The 11532-nt window shown below is 42.8% G+C and overlaps 1 long non-coding RNA gene across 1 annotated transcript; it reads right to left on the reverse strand.

Moving 5' to 3' along the window:
- Positions 1–1695: 1695 nt before the first annotated feature.
- LOC127491188 (uncharacterized) lies at positions 1696–4136 on the reverse strand. Its single transcript, XR_007919783.2, has 3 exons — positions 3842–4136; positions 3511–3560; positions 1696–1912 (listed from the first exon to the last, which is right to left on the reverse strand). It is a non-coding gene; the product is annotated as an uncharacterized lncRNA (long non-coding RNA).
- Between the last annotated feature and the right edge of the window lie 7396 nt (positions 4137–11532).

Below are 11532 nucleotides of genomic sequence, written 5' to 3' on the forward strand. Positions count from 1 at the left end.
GACCCAGAAGAAGCTCCTAGCTCCCGGATTTGGCCTGGCCCAGCCCTGGCTGCTGTGGCCATTTGGGGAATGAACTAGAAGATGGAAGATCTCTCTCTCTCTCTCTCTCTCTCTCTCTCTCTCTCTTTCTCTTTCTGTAACTAACTCTTTCAAATAAATAAATAAATAAATGTTATAAAAAAAGAGCAAATGTCTTCTCCTCAGTAAGCTTTCTTCGATGCTCTCTGGGCTCACTCTCAAAGGACCGAATTACGTCTTCCTCTGTTGTGGCTGGCTTATAGGCCTCCACGATGGTTTGTAATTACTTCCACTTCTGCACTGTGAGCCCCTTAAGGTCAATAAATATATTCTTTCTTTTTCTTTTTTTTTTATTTTTGACAGGCAGAGTGGACAGTGAGAGAGAGAGAGACAGAGAGAAAGGTCTTCCTTTACCGTTGGTTCACCCTCCAATGGCCGCTGCGGCCGGCGCACCGCGCTGATCCGAAGCCAGGAGCCAGGTGCCTCTCCTGGTCTCCCATGTGGGTGCAGGGCCCAAGCACTTGGGCCATCCTCCACTGCACTCCTGGGCCACAGCAGAGAGCTGGCCTGGAAGAGGGGCAACCGGGACAGAATCCGGCGCCCCAACTGGGACTAGAACCTGGTGTGCCGGCACCACAAGGCGGAGGATTAGCCTAGTGAGCCGCAGCGCCAGCCAATAAATATATTCTATACAGTGTCCTATCTTCAACATTTGGTCCTGGCACACAAGCAGCTTCTTAGCAAATGTTTGCCAGATGAGTAAGTAAATTATGTGAAACTGTGAAAGAACCATGCTTAATACATAATCACAAGATACAAAAGTTAAGAAACATCAACCACTCAAATTTTGAAGAGGGAGTCAGGACCAAAGAAAGGAAAGGCTTGGTTCCCTTTGCCTTCCTCAGCCCCAACTGCAAAATCCACTGTGGTTTCTTGAGGCCACAGAGCAGCTGAGGCCCCTGCTTACGGCCTCTGTGCCTACTGTGTTCTCTGAACCTAGGTTCTTGAAGTAAAGCAAACTGGGGAGCATAGAACTTGGATATCTTTCTGTTATCCACCTTCATAGTCAAAAAAAGGAATCTCGATTTATAGCTGTTTTTTCTTTCCTTTTTTTTTTTTTTTTTTTTTTTTGGACAGGCAGAGTTAGTGAGAGAGAGACAGAGAGAAAGGTTTTCCTTTTCTGTTGGTTCACCCTCCCCCACCAAATGACCGCTACAGCCGGTGTGCTGTGCCCATCCGAAGCCAGGAGCCAGGTGCTTCCTCCTGGTCTCCCACGTGGGTGCAGGGCCCAAGTACTTGGGCCATCCTCCACTGCCGTCCCAGGCCACAGCAGAGAGCTGGACTGGAAGAGGAGCAACCGGGACAGAATCCGGTGTCCCAACTGGGACTAGAGCCCGGGGTGCCGGCGCCACAGGCAGAGGATTAGCCAAGTGAGCTGCGGCACTGGCCTAGATTTATAGCTGTTTGATCCACATGAATTATTATCAAAAATCATAATTGATAATCTGTAAAGATACTCAACAACAGCAAGAACCCCTATCAGATTTTTCTATGTAATTCTCCATTAAGGACAGATGGTTAGAAACCAGAAAATTCCAAAGAAATTCTATTAGTTCAGTATGTGAATTGTTCTTTTAAGTTTTTCTAAGGTCAAGAGTTTTTTCTTTCCATTTTACACATTTCTATACCCTCAGGCCTCATATATTGTAGTACTTTATGGGTATTTAATACATGTTGATTGAAAGATGTTGAAAGGAGATACTTACCTTGAAATTTTTCCAACTTTGTTTTTGCCTTGGGCTTACTTCTTTCAAATCCGGACCAACAACAAGGAAAAACATACCCAGACTCTAAGCCACAAAAATAATGACTGCTTCTCTATGGTCTTATGTTACTGTAAAATAAATATCACAATAAATGTACAAAGCAACGTTCAAAAAGTAGGTCAGAAATAAATAGATCTCTATTACAAAGAAGGTGAGGCACAAAATTTCTGAGTCCTGTGTATTAATCTAGTGTGGTTTACAGAGTTATGAAAGGTTTGAACAATAAAAGAGACTATAAAGTCTATTCAGGAAGTTAAAAGAGGGGCCCGCGTTGTAGTACACTGGGTTAAGCGACTACCTGAGATGCCAGCATCACTTATCAGCACCAGTCTGTGTTCTGCTGCTTCATTTCTGATCCAATTCCCTTCTAAAGTGCCTGGGGAAGCAGCAGAAGACAACCTAAGTGCTTGGACACCAATGGGGAAGACCCTGATGGAGTTCCAGGCTCCTGGCTTTGGCCTGGTCCAGCCCTGGCCATAGTAGCCATTTGGGAAGTGAACCAGCAAATGGAAAATATCTCTCTCTCTCTCTCTCTCAGTTTCTCTCTTTGTGTGTGTACGTGTCTCCTTCCATCTCTGTTAACTCTGCACTTTAAATAAATAAATAAATCTTTAAAAAAGGTAAATTAAGGGAAAATAAGAAAAAGAGTTATATTGAAAAAGACAACTACATTGAGCCATAAAATATTGCCATCTTAGAGTAATAAGATGGTTGACTATCAGTAACTTTATCAGTTCAATCTAATTACAAAAAGGTGTGTGAAATGTAGGAAAAGTATTTCTAAAAGTAGAATATGTTCATGCCATGTTAGCATTCTGAAGAAATCAACTGTTAGTATCAGCCAGAGATCATATAGCGTATTTGTTAAGATATAAATTATTTTCATTAATATCATTTTTCTAGTTTAAAAAATGTTTAAATTGACAAAACTTGGATGATTTTTAATCACATAAAATGTTATTTGGAAATAGATATACATTGTGGAATACCTAACTGAACTAATTAGTATATGTATTAGCTAACATCATTTTTTGTACTGAGAATACTAAAAATCTACTCTGAACACTTCTCAAGAATACAGTGCTATTAACTATTGCACTGCATAAAACAATAGACCTCTTCTTATCCTGCTCTGACTGAAATTTTGTGCTTTTTGACTGGCATTTAGCAAACTCTCCCCAATATGCCCCCTAGTTCCTGTTAACCACCGTTGTCCTCTCAACTATTTCAGATTCCACATATATGTGAGATCATGGGGTATTTGCCTTGCTGCATCTGGCTTATTTCACTTAGCATAAGGTTTTATAGTGCTATCCATGTTGTCATAAATGTAAAGATTTCCTTCCTTTTCCAGGCTGAATAGTATTCTATTGTGTATATACCATATTTTCTTTATTCATTCTTTCATTAACAGACACTTATATAGATTCTATATCTTGGTTATTGTGAAAAATGCTGTAATGAACAAGGTAGTGCAGAAATCTCCTGAACATACTGATTTCCTTTCCTTTGGCTTACATAGCCTGTAGTGGGATTACTGGAATAATATAATAGGAATATATATATAATATATATATTATTATATTATATATATAATATATAATATAATAAAATAGGAATTTTGAAGTCAAATTTTCTTTAATTGAGTCACAGATATACCACTTACTATGTCATCTTGGTCTAGTCACTTAATTTTTGCCACCCCACTTTCTTCACCTGCAAAAGAAAAATAATAGTATCTCCTTTGGTTTTTTTGTAGGTTAAATGGGATAAAACTGTAATGAGCTTTATTGTTCCTGGCAGTTATCAAGTGTCTACTAAATAAATGATGTTATTTCTATCAGTCCTCTTCAGTCAGACATGAAACCATGAAGACATCAATCACTTATGTAGGGGTGAAATAAGATTTGGAGTTCTTAATTATTTTTACAGATCTACTAGGGAGATCAGACTTTGGGATCAAACAGCTGGATTTATCTTTGGGGAAATTTATTTACCTTTTTTTGGTATCATCTTTTCACCTGTAAAACAGACAAAGGATTGTTCCTAATTCATCAACTTGTTGTGAAAAGTAAATGAAATTATTTTTGTAAAATCTGCGAAAGGGAACTTACAAAGACCTTAATAAGTGGCAACTATTACTACTAGTAGTAATGAACTGTGTTGACCCATACACTGCTCAATTTCCTAAAATACACAATTTGAAAAACAGCTTAAAATGTTTATTTCACAAACTTTCCTTTGAATATTCTGTAATTGTCATTGCCCAGTTATATTCTAAAGCAAATTAGAGGCCAGTGCTGTGGTTCAACAGGCTAATCCTCCACCTTGCGGCGCCGGCACACACTGGGTTCTAGTACTGGTCGGGGCGCCGGATTCTGTCCCGGTTGCCCCTCTTCCAGGCCAGCCCTCTGCTGTGGCCAGGGAGTGCAGTGGAGGATGGCCCAAGTGCTTGGGCCCTGCACCCCATGGGAGACCAGGAGAAGCACCTGGCTCCTGCCATCGGATCAGCGCGGTGCGCCGGCCGCAGCATGCCGGCCGTGGCAGCCATTGGAGGGTGAACCAACGGCAAAGGAAGACCTTTCTCTCTGTCTCTCTCTCTCACTGTCCACTCTGCCTGTCAGAAAAAAAAAAAAAAAAAGAGAGAATTAGAATTTTTTTTAAAGATTTTATTTCACTTATTTGAAAGACAGAGTTACAGAAAGAGGTAGAGAAGGAGAAAGAGAGGTCTTCCATCGAATTGTTCATTCCCCAAGTGGCCACAATGGGTGGAGCTGGGCCAGTTCAGAGCCAGGGGCCACGAGCCAGGAGCGTCTTCCAGGTCTCCCACACAGGAGACCTGGGGCTCAAGCACTTGGACCACCTTCTACTGCTTTCCCAGGAGATAGCAGAGAGCTGGATCAGAAATGGAGCAGCTGAGACTTGAACCAGCACGCATATGGGATGCTGGCACTGCTGGTCAGCACTTTAACCCATTGTGCCACAGTGCCAGAGGTAGTCTCCATTTAATACAATTCAAATGTACAATGTTATAATTTCAAAATGAGAACCATATGAAAACATTCAAACATTAAAAATATTACTTAGGAGCCTGGATTTTGGAGCATTGGATTAATCTGCCTCTTAGGACACTGGCATCCCATATCAGAGTTCAGGTTCAAGTCCTGGCTGTTCCACTTCTGATCCAACTTCCTGTTAATATGCCACATGGGAGACCAGGATGGGGTTTCCAGATCCCAGCTTTGGCCTGACCCAGCCCTGGTTGTTGTAGACATATGGGGAGTGAACCATCACATGGAAGATCTCCCTCTCTCTCTCTCTTATTCTGTCTTTTAAATAAAAAGTCAATCTTATAAAATATTACTTAACATCTCAAAAAAACATAGTTTCTAATTGTAAAGTTCTATACAACAATTTTTTTGAATATTTATTTACTTGAAATAAAACAAAAATTTTAAGAAATCAAATAAAAATACTGTTTCATCTTTGGTAAAGAAGGCATATTTTGTTACTGAAGGGGAGGCACCTCCAGGGTGCTATAAGCATAGTAAAGGGGGTGCTATATATCTGAAGGAACAGCTCAGATGCCATTTTTCTTTCTTTCCTTTAGAGCTCTAAGTCATGCTCTAATTCATAGGCTTCAACTCTCAGGAAATATCCTTCCAACAAGAATGTTCTTAAATGTAGTAATTTAACAGTAGGGAGGAATGACCAAGGGTATTTGCTGAGACTGATTTACAAAATTTGAGAGTGAAATAGAACAGAAGAAGAGATCAGCTCAGACAGAGTCTCGAGGTAGAGAAGCATTGTTTAGAAAGACACTCCCTTGGATCCATGTGTTCATAGGGAAAAAGAATGATTTAAAAGATGATACCATTGTTGTACATGTGGTTAATGGAAAGAGCAATATTAATGGTTATAGGAAAAGTACTTTTATATAACTTGAAAAGGTAGAAATTGATACACAACCTCCAACACTTCATTGACCAGGAATGTGTTTTTCCCTGAGGCTCCGCGGCATTAAAGCCACATGAAATATTTCATTGTCTTGTGATTCATAGCGCCGGCACATCTTACATCACAGCCAATTAAAGAAGAGTGCGTGTTCCTACACATCATCTTCCCTCCGAGAAACTGAGGAACGTGAAGGCAAGTGACACTGTCAGAAGTCAAATCTTCACTCCGGCATTGAATACTTCTGCTCATTTCTTCTTTCGGAGCTCTGTAACTGACTCCGAAGTTTCTGCTTCCGATGTTACGGTGTGCTTCTATGTTTTTTGATTTCTATCTGTCTGCAACAGTTTAGTTTTGGTTTGAATTAGGCAGAGGGGCTGGTAGCCCCCTTCTACATGCATTTGTTTTGATTTCAAAAGGAATGAGTCAGTATGGCACAGTGGCTACAGTTCATTATTTGGTTTCAGACAGGCCCAGATAAAATTCTTGGCTTATTTTGACCAAGTCTCTAAGCCTCTGTTTCCTCACTTGTAAAATGAGTATGATACTAATGTTTGCTGCTTTTGTTTGTTGAGGCATTATTTGCATGCAGACACTCAGCATAGTGTTTAGCACATGGTAAAACCCAATGGTGGCCGGCGCCGCGGCTCACTAGGCTAATCCTCTGCCTAGCGGCGCCGGCACACCAGGTCCTAGTCCCGGTCGGGGCGCCAGATTCTGTCCTGGTTGCCCCTCTTCCAGGCCAGCTCTCTGCTGTGGCCAGGGAGTGCAGTGGAGGATGGCCCAAGTGCTTGGGCCCTGCACCCGCATGGGAGACCAGGAGAAGCACCTGGCTCCTGCCTTCGGATCAGTGTGACGCGCCGGCCACTGGAGGGTGAACCAATGGCAAAGGAAGACTTTTCTCTCTGTCTCTCTCTCTCACTGTCCACTCTGCCTGTCAAAAAAAAAAAAAACAAAACAAACAAACAAAAAAAACAATGGTATGATGATTACTTTTGAGCTGTTCATTAGATAATGGTTGGAGAAATATAGGAACCGTAGAATGACATTTGCTTATTAGATGGGTTTCAAGTCTTTCTTGCTTCATGACACATCCTTAAGCAATAATAATCTCTTTTGCATTGGTATTAATTGCACACATTGACACATCTTTATTATTATTTTCCATGGAAGGTAGAGATTATCATCTCAAAGACTGGGATAAAAAGACCAGAAATGAGACTTCTGCTTGTGGGGAAATAAAGTATATGTACCTTTTCCTACTCATACCATTAAGTACAACTTAAAACCCTGAATATCACCTGTAAAACAAATATAAATAGACTGAAAGATGGTGAGAAAAAAGCATCCCAGCTAGGAGCCCTGAGACCCAACTAATGACAGGGCAGCTTCTTTTTTTGTTTTGTATATATTGGATTGGGTGCTGGGAAAGCTCATAGTCTTTAAAGTTCAACAGCCACAGACCAAGGCACAGGTCTCTGAAGGCGGGACCAGGAAAGGCCCAATGGGGAGTCAGGGCTTTGGTCCTCTCCAGGCTGACATGAAGCACCCTATCTGCCCCAGTGACCAGGTAGCAGAGAAGGCTGGGTAGGGAGCTGGCACCTTCATCCCCTGTGGGGAGCAACTCGGACTGGACTGAGTTACTGGAATTAAGACTTATTCTATGCATCTGCTCTCCCACAATATGGCGCTGGGAGAGGAGAAAACAGCTTCTACTCAGCTGCCTCTTGCCAACTTGAGTGATGACCTCCAGGAGCTGATCCTGCTCCTGATTGGAGGAGAGCAGCGTACTCGGCGTGTGGGCAGCCGAATTGGGATTGGCGGAGGAGGACTATAAAGGAGGAGAGAGACGGCATGCACCAGGAACATCTAAGAGGAACATCTAAGGGGAACACCTGTGCAGCCCCCGAGAGAGCAGGCCGGCGGTGTGCCGCTCCCTCGCGGAAGTGGGGAATGTGGCAGGGGGAACCGCCCTTCCACGGAGGTGGAAGGACCAGCAGCCAACCCGGGAAGAACCAGCAGCAAACCTGGGAAGGGCCGAGCAGACAGAAGAACAGCGCAGGGTCCTGTGTCGTTCCTCCACGAAGACGGGGAGCGACAATCCCCATTAGACAGCTATGAGCTTCCTACCCCCACACTCCACAATGACAGTTCCAGGGTAAGGAATGTTCCAGCTCACAAAACCTTTTCATCTAACCCTGCCAAGGCAACTGTAGGTTGCCACCGCCTGCAGTGCCAGCATTCCATATGGGCACCGGTTCTAGTCCCGGCTGCTCCATTTCCAATCCAGCTCTCTGCTGTATCCTGGGAAAGCAGTGGAAGATGGCCCAAGTCTTTGGCCCCCTGCACCAGAAGAAACTCCTGGCTACTGGCATTGGCCATTGCAGCCATCTGAGGAGTGAACCAGCAGATGGAAGACCTCTCTCCCTCTCACTGCCTCTGCCTCTCTGTAACTCTGCCTTTCAAATAAATAATTAAATCTTTTTTTAAAAAAAGAAATTCAATAAATCTATAGCAGGCTAATTTTTAAGTTGCTAATTTTATATGGCCTGCAAATGATGTAATGTATATCCCAAAGGCCCCTGACAGAAAAATGTTCCTCACCTCTGGCAGGGAGCCTAGCCCGCCATCCACACTTGGCAGTCACTGAGTATCCCTCGCCCCCTCCACTGTGGTGGGATCAGAGGAGGCATAGTGGACAGACAGGACATTTACCATTGCCCAGTAGTAAGAAAGCCAAAATGTGGTAGCTGTTCGAAAGGGGCCTTTGGGATATATATTACATCATTTGCAGGCCATATAAAATCAGCAACTTAAAAATTAGCCTGCTATAGATTTATTGAATTTCTTTTTTAAAAAAATTTAATTATTTATTTGAAAGGCAGAGTTACAGAGAGGCAGAGGCAGATGGAAGAGCTCCCTTTCTCTCTCTGTAACTCTGCCTTTCAAACAAATACATAAATCTTTAACAACAGCAACAAAAAAAAAGTTTTTTCAAAGAAATACTAACTGAAATTATCCCAAATGTGACAAAAGACACAAACCTATTGATTCTAGAAACTAAGTATAAACATAAAGAAACCTACCACAGAAGTATTATAATAAAATTTATAAAAATGGAAGACAAGGCCGGCGCCGTGGCTCAATAGGCTAATCCTCCACCTTGCGGCTCCGGCACACCGGGTTCTAGTCCCGGTCAGGGTGCCGGATTCTGTCCCGGTTGCCCCTCTTCCAGGCCAGCTCTCTGCTATGGCCAGGGAGTGCAGTGGAGGATGGCCCAGGTGCTTGGGCCCTGCACCCCATGGGAGACCAGGAAAAGCACCTGGCTCCTGGCTCCTGCCATCGGATCAGCGCGGTGCGCCGGCTGCAGCGGCGGCCATTGGAGGGTGAACCAACGGCAAAGGAAGACCTTTCTCTCTGTGTCTCTCTCTCACTGTCCACTCTGCCTGTCAAAAATAAAAAAAAATAAAAAAAAATAAAAAAAAATAAAAAATGGAAGACAAGGCCGGCGCCGCGGCTCACTAGGCTAATCCTCCGCCTAGCGGCGCCGGCACACCGGGTTCTAGTCCCGGTTGGGGCGCCGGATTCTGTCCCGGTTGCCCCTCTTCCAGGCCAGCTCTCTGCTGTGGCCAGGGAGTGCAGTGGAGGATGGCCCAGGTGCTTGGGCCCTGTACCCCATGGGAGACCAGGAAAAGCACCTGGCTCCTGGCTCCTGCCATCGGATCAGCGTGGTGCGCCGGCCGCAGCACGCCGGCTGCGGCAGCCATTGGAGGGTGAACCAATGGCAAAGGAAGACCTTTCTCTCTGTCTCTCTCTCTCACTGTTCACTCTGCCTGTCAAAAAAAAAAAAAAAAAAATGGAAGACAAAAAAAATCTTAAAAGCAATGAGAGAGAGATTATATATTGCCCACATTACCTTACTTATAAGGAATAAATAATTCAAATAATGGTGTATTTCTCATCAGAAATCATGGAAGAAGAAGGAAGTGGCACAACATTTTTCAAGTGATGAAAGTTTGTAGCACAAATACTCTTCAGCTATAAAGGGACAATAACAACATTCTCAGATGAAAGAACACTGGTAGAATTCATTGTAGCAGACTTACCCAAGGAATGGCTAAAAGAAATTCTCTAAACAGAAACTGATGAAAGACAATGTCTAGGAACATCAGGAAGGAAGAAACAATATAACAAGGCTAAACAAAAACATGGATAAATATAATAGATTTCCTTCTCTTGCTGAGTGTCTGGATTTTGTTTGGTGGTTGAGAAAAAATTAGTTCCAATCTTTCATTTTATTGACCAGGAGAGTAGAAGCCAGAGGTTAACTGGTGTGTTTGAGATAGTGAGAGAGTTGATGGAGGAGCTGAGAACAGAACCAAGGCTATTGACCCTCAATCCAATGCTTTTTCATTAAATCATTATGCCCTATATTTTGATTTCTCAATATTTTTGTCAATCATCAAATAGCTTCTCAAGCTACTAGTATCAATAACATTTATCACTGTCTAGAGGCATAACTTGATAAAGTCTGCCTTAGGCAGATGGGTAGAATTTGTAGAAATGATGGGAGTGCTGGCATCAGATATTGTTTATAGGTGGATGGAATTCAAAAAGTGTCTCAAACATACATTGTTTAGTGTACATATTGGAAAAAGCTTGTGGGTGCCACCTAGTGGTTTGAATGATAGCTATTAAGAGTAGTAATTCAGAAGACATTTGTGTGAGCCTGTCTCGATTTTTTTGGTACTTCTCAAAATTAATGAATTTATTTTTAGTTTTTAACAGATTCAATATAGTTCATAGATAAAATTCTGAGAATATAATGATATTCCCTTCCTCCCTCCCTCCCACCTAGACATTTTAAACCTTCTTTTAATTATTTAATTGAAATACTTAGTCATTTCAAACAACTGCAACCATTTTATTCACGTAACTTTTTATGTGAAAAATGCTTTCCATAAGACAAAGCTAGAAATTCAGTTTTTGTGTAGCTTTGTCACTCCTCAAATGCCTGTAACAGCTGAGCCAGATCTGGGAGTTTGGGAAGGCAATGGGTAGAGGTGGGTAGCAGGAACTCAATTACTTGACCCATCACCACTGCCTCCCTGGGTACACATTGAGAAGTTGGAGTTAGGTGCAAGAGCTGGGAATAAACCCAGGTAATCCAGTGTGAGACACTGGCATCTTTACTAATAGACTAAACACCTGCTCCTAACTAATTTTTAAAATTCTTCCAAAGGGGGGAAAAAAAACAGATTGAGAGAGATATCTTCCAATTACCAGTTCACTCCCCAATGGCTACAAAAAGCCTGGATTGGGCCAGGCCAATCCAGGAGCTATCTCAGTCTCCCATGTGGGTAGATGGGACCCAAGTGCTTGCGCTGTCATCTGCTGTTTCCCCTGCACATTAGTAGGAAGCTCGATCACAAGTGGAGAGGTTGGGATTCACATCTGTACTCCTATATGGGATGCAGACACTGCAGGTGGAGCGTTAAACTCCTATACCACACACGTATACAATAGACAGTGCTGGGTCAGGCCAAATCCAGGATTTTAAAACTCAATCTGGGTCTCCTGCATGGGTGACAGGGACCCTGAGTACTTGAGCTATCATCTGGTACCTCCCAGGGTGCTCATTACCAGGAAGCTGGATTGGAAGTGGAGTAGTTGGGACTCAAAGTAGACACTCCAATATGGAATGTAGGTGTTTCAAGTGACAAGTTAACCAGCT

Source organism: Oryctolagus cuniculus, chromosome 11, assembly GCF_964237555.1.
Source record: "Oryctolagus cuniculus chromosome 11, mOryCun1.1, whole genome shotgun sequence".
In the NCBI taxonomy this organism is placed as follows: Eukaryota; Metazoa; Chordata; class Mammalia; order Lagomorpha; family Leporidae; genus Oryctolagus; species Oryctolagus cuniculus.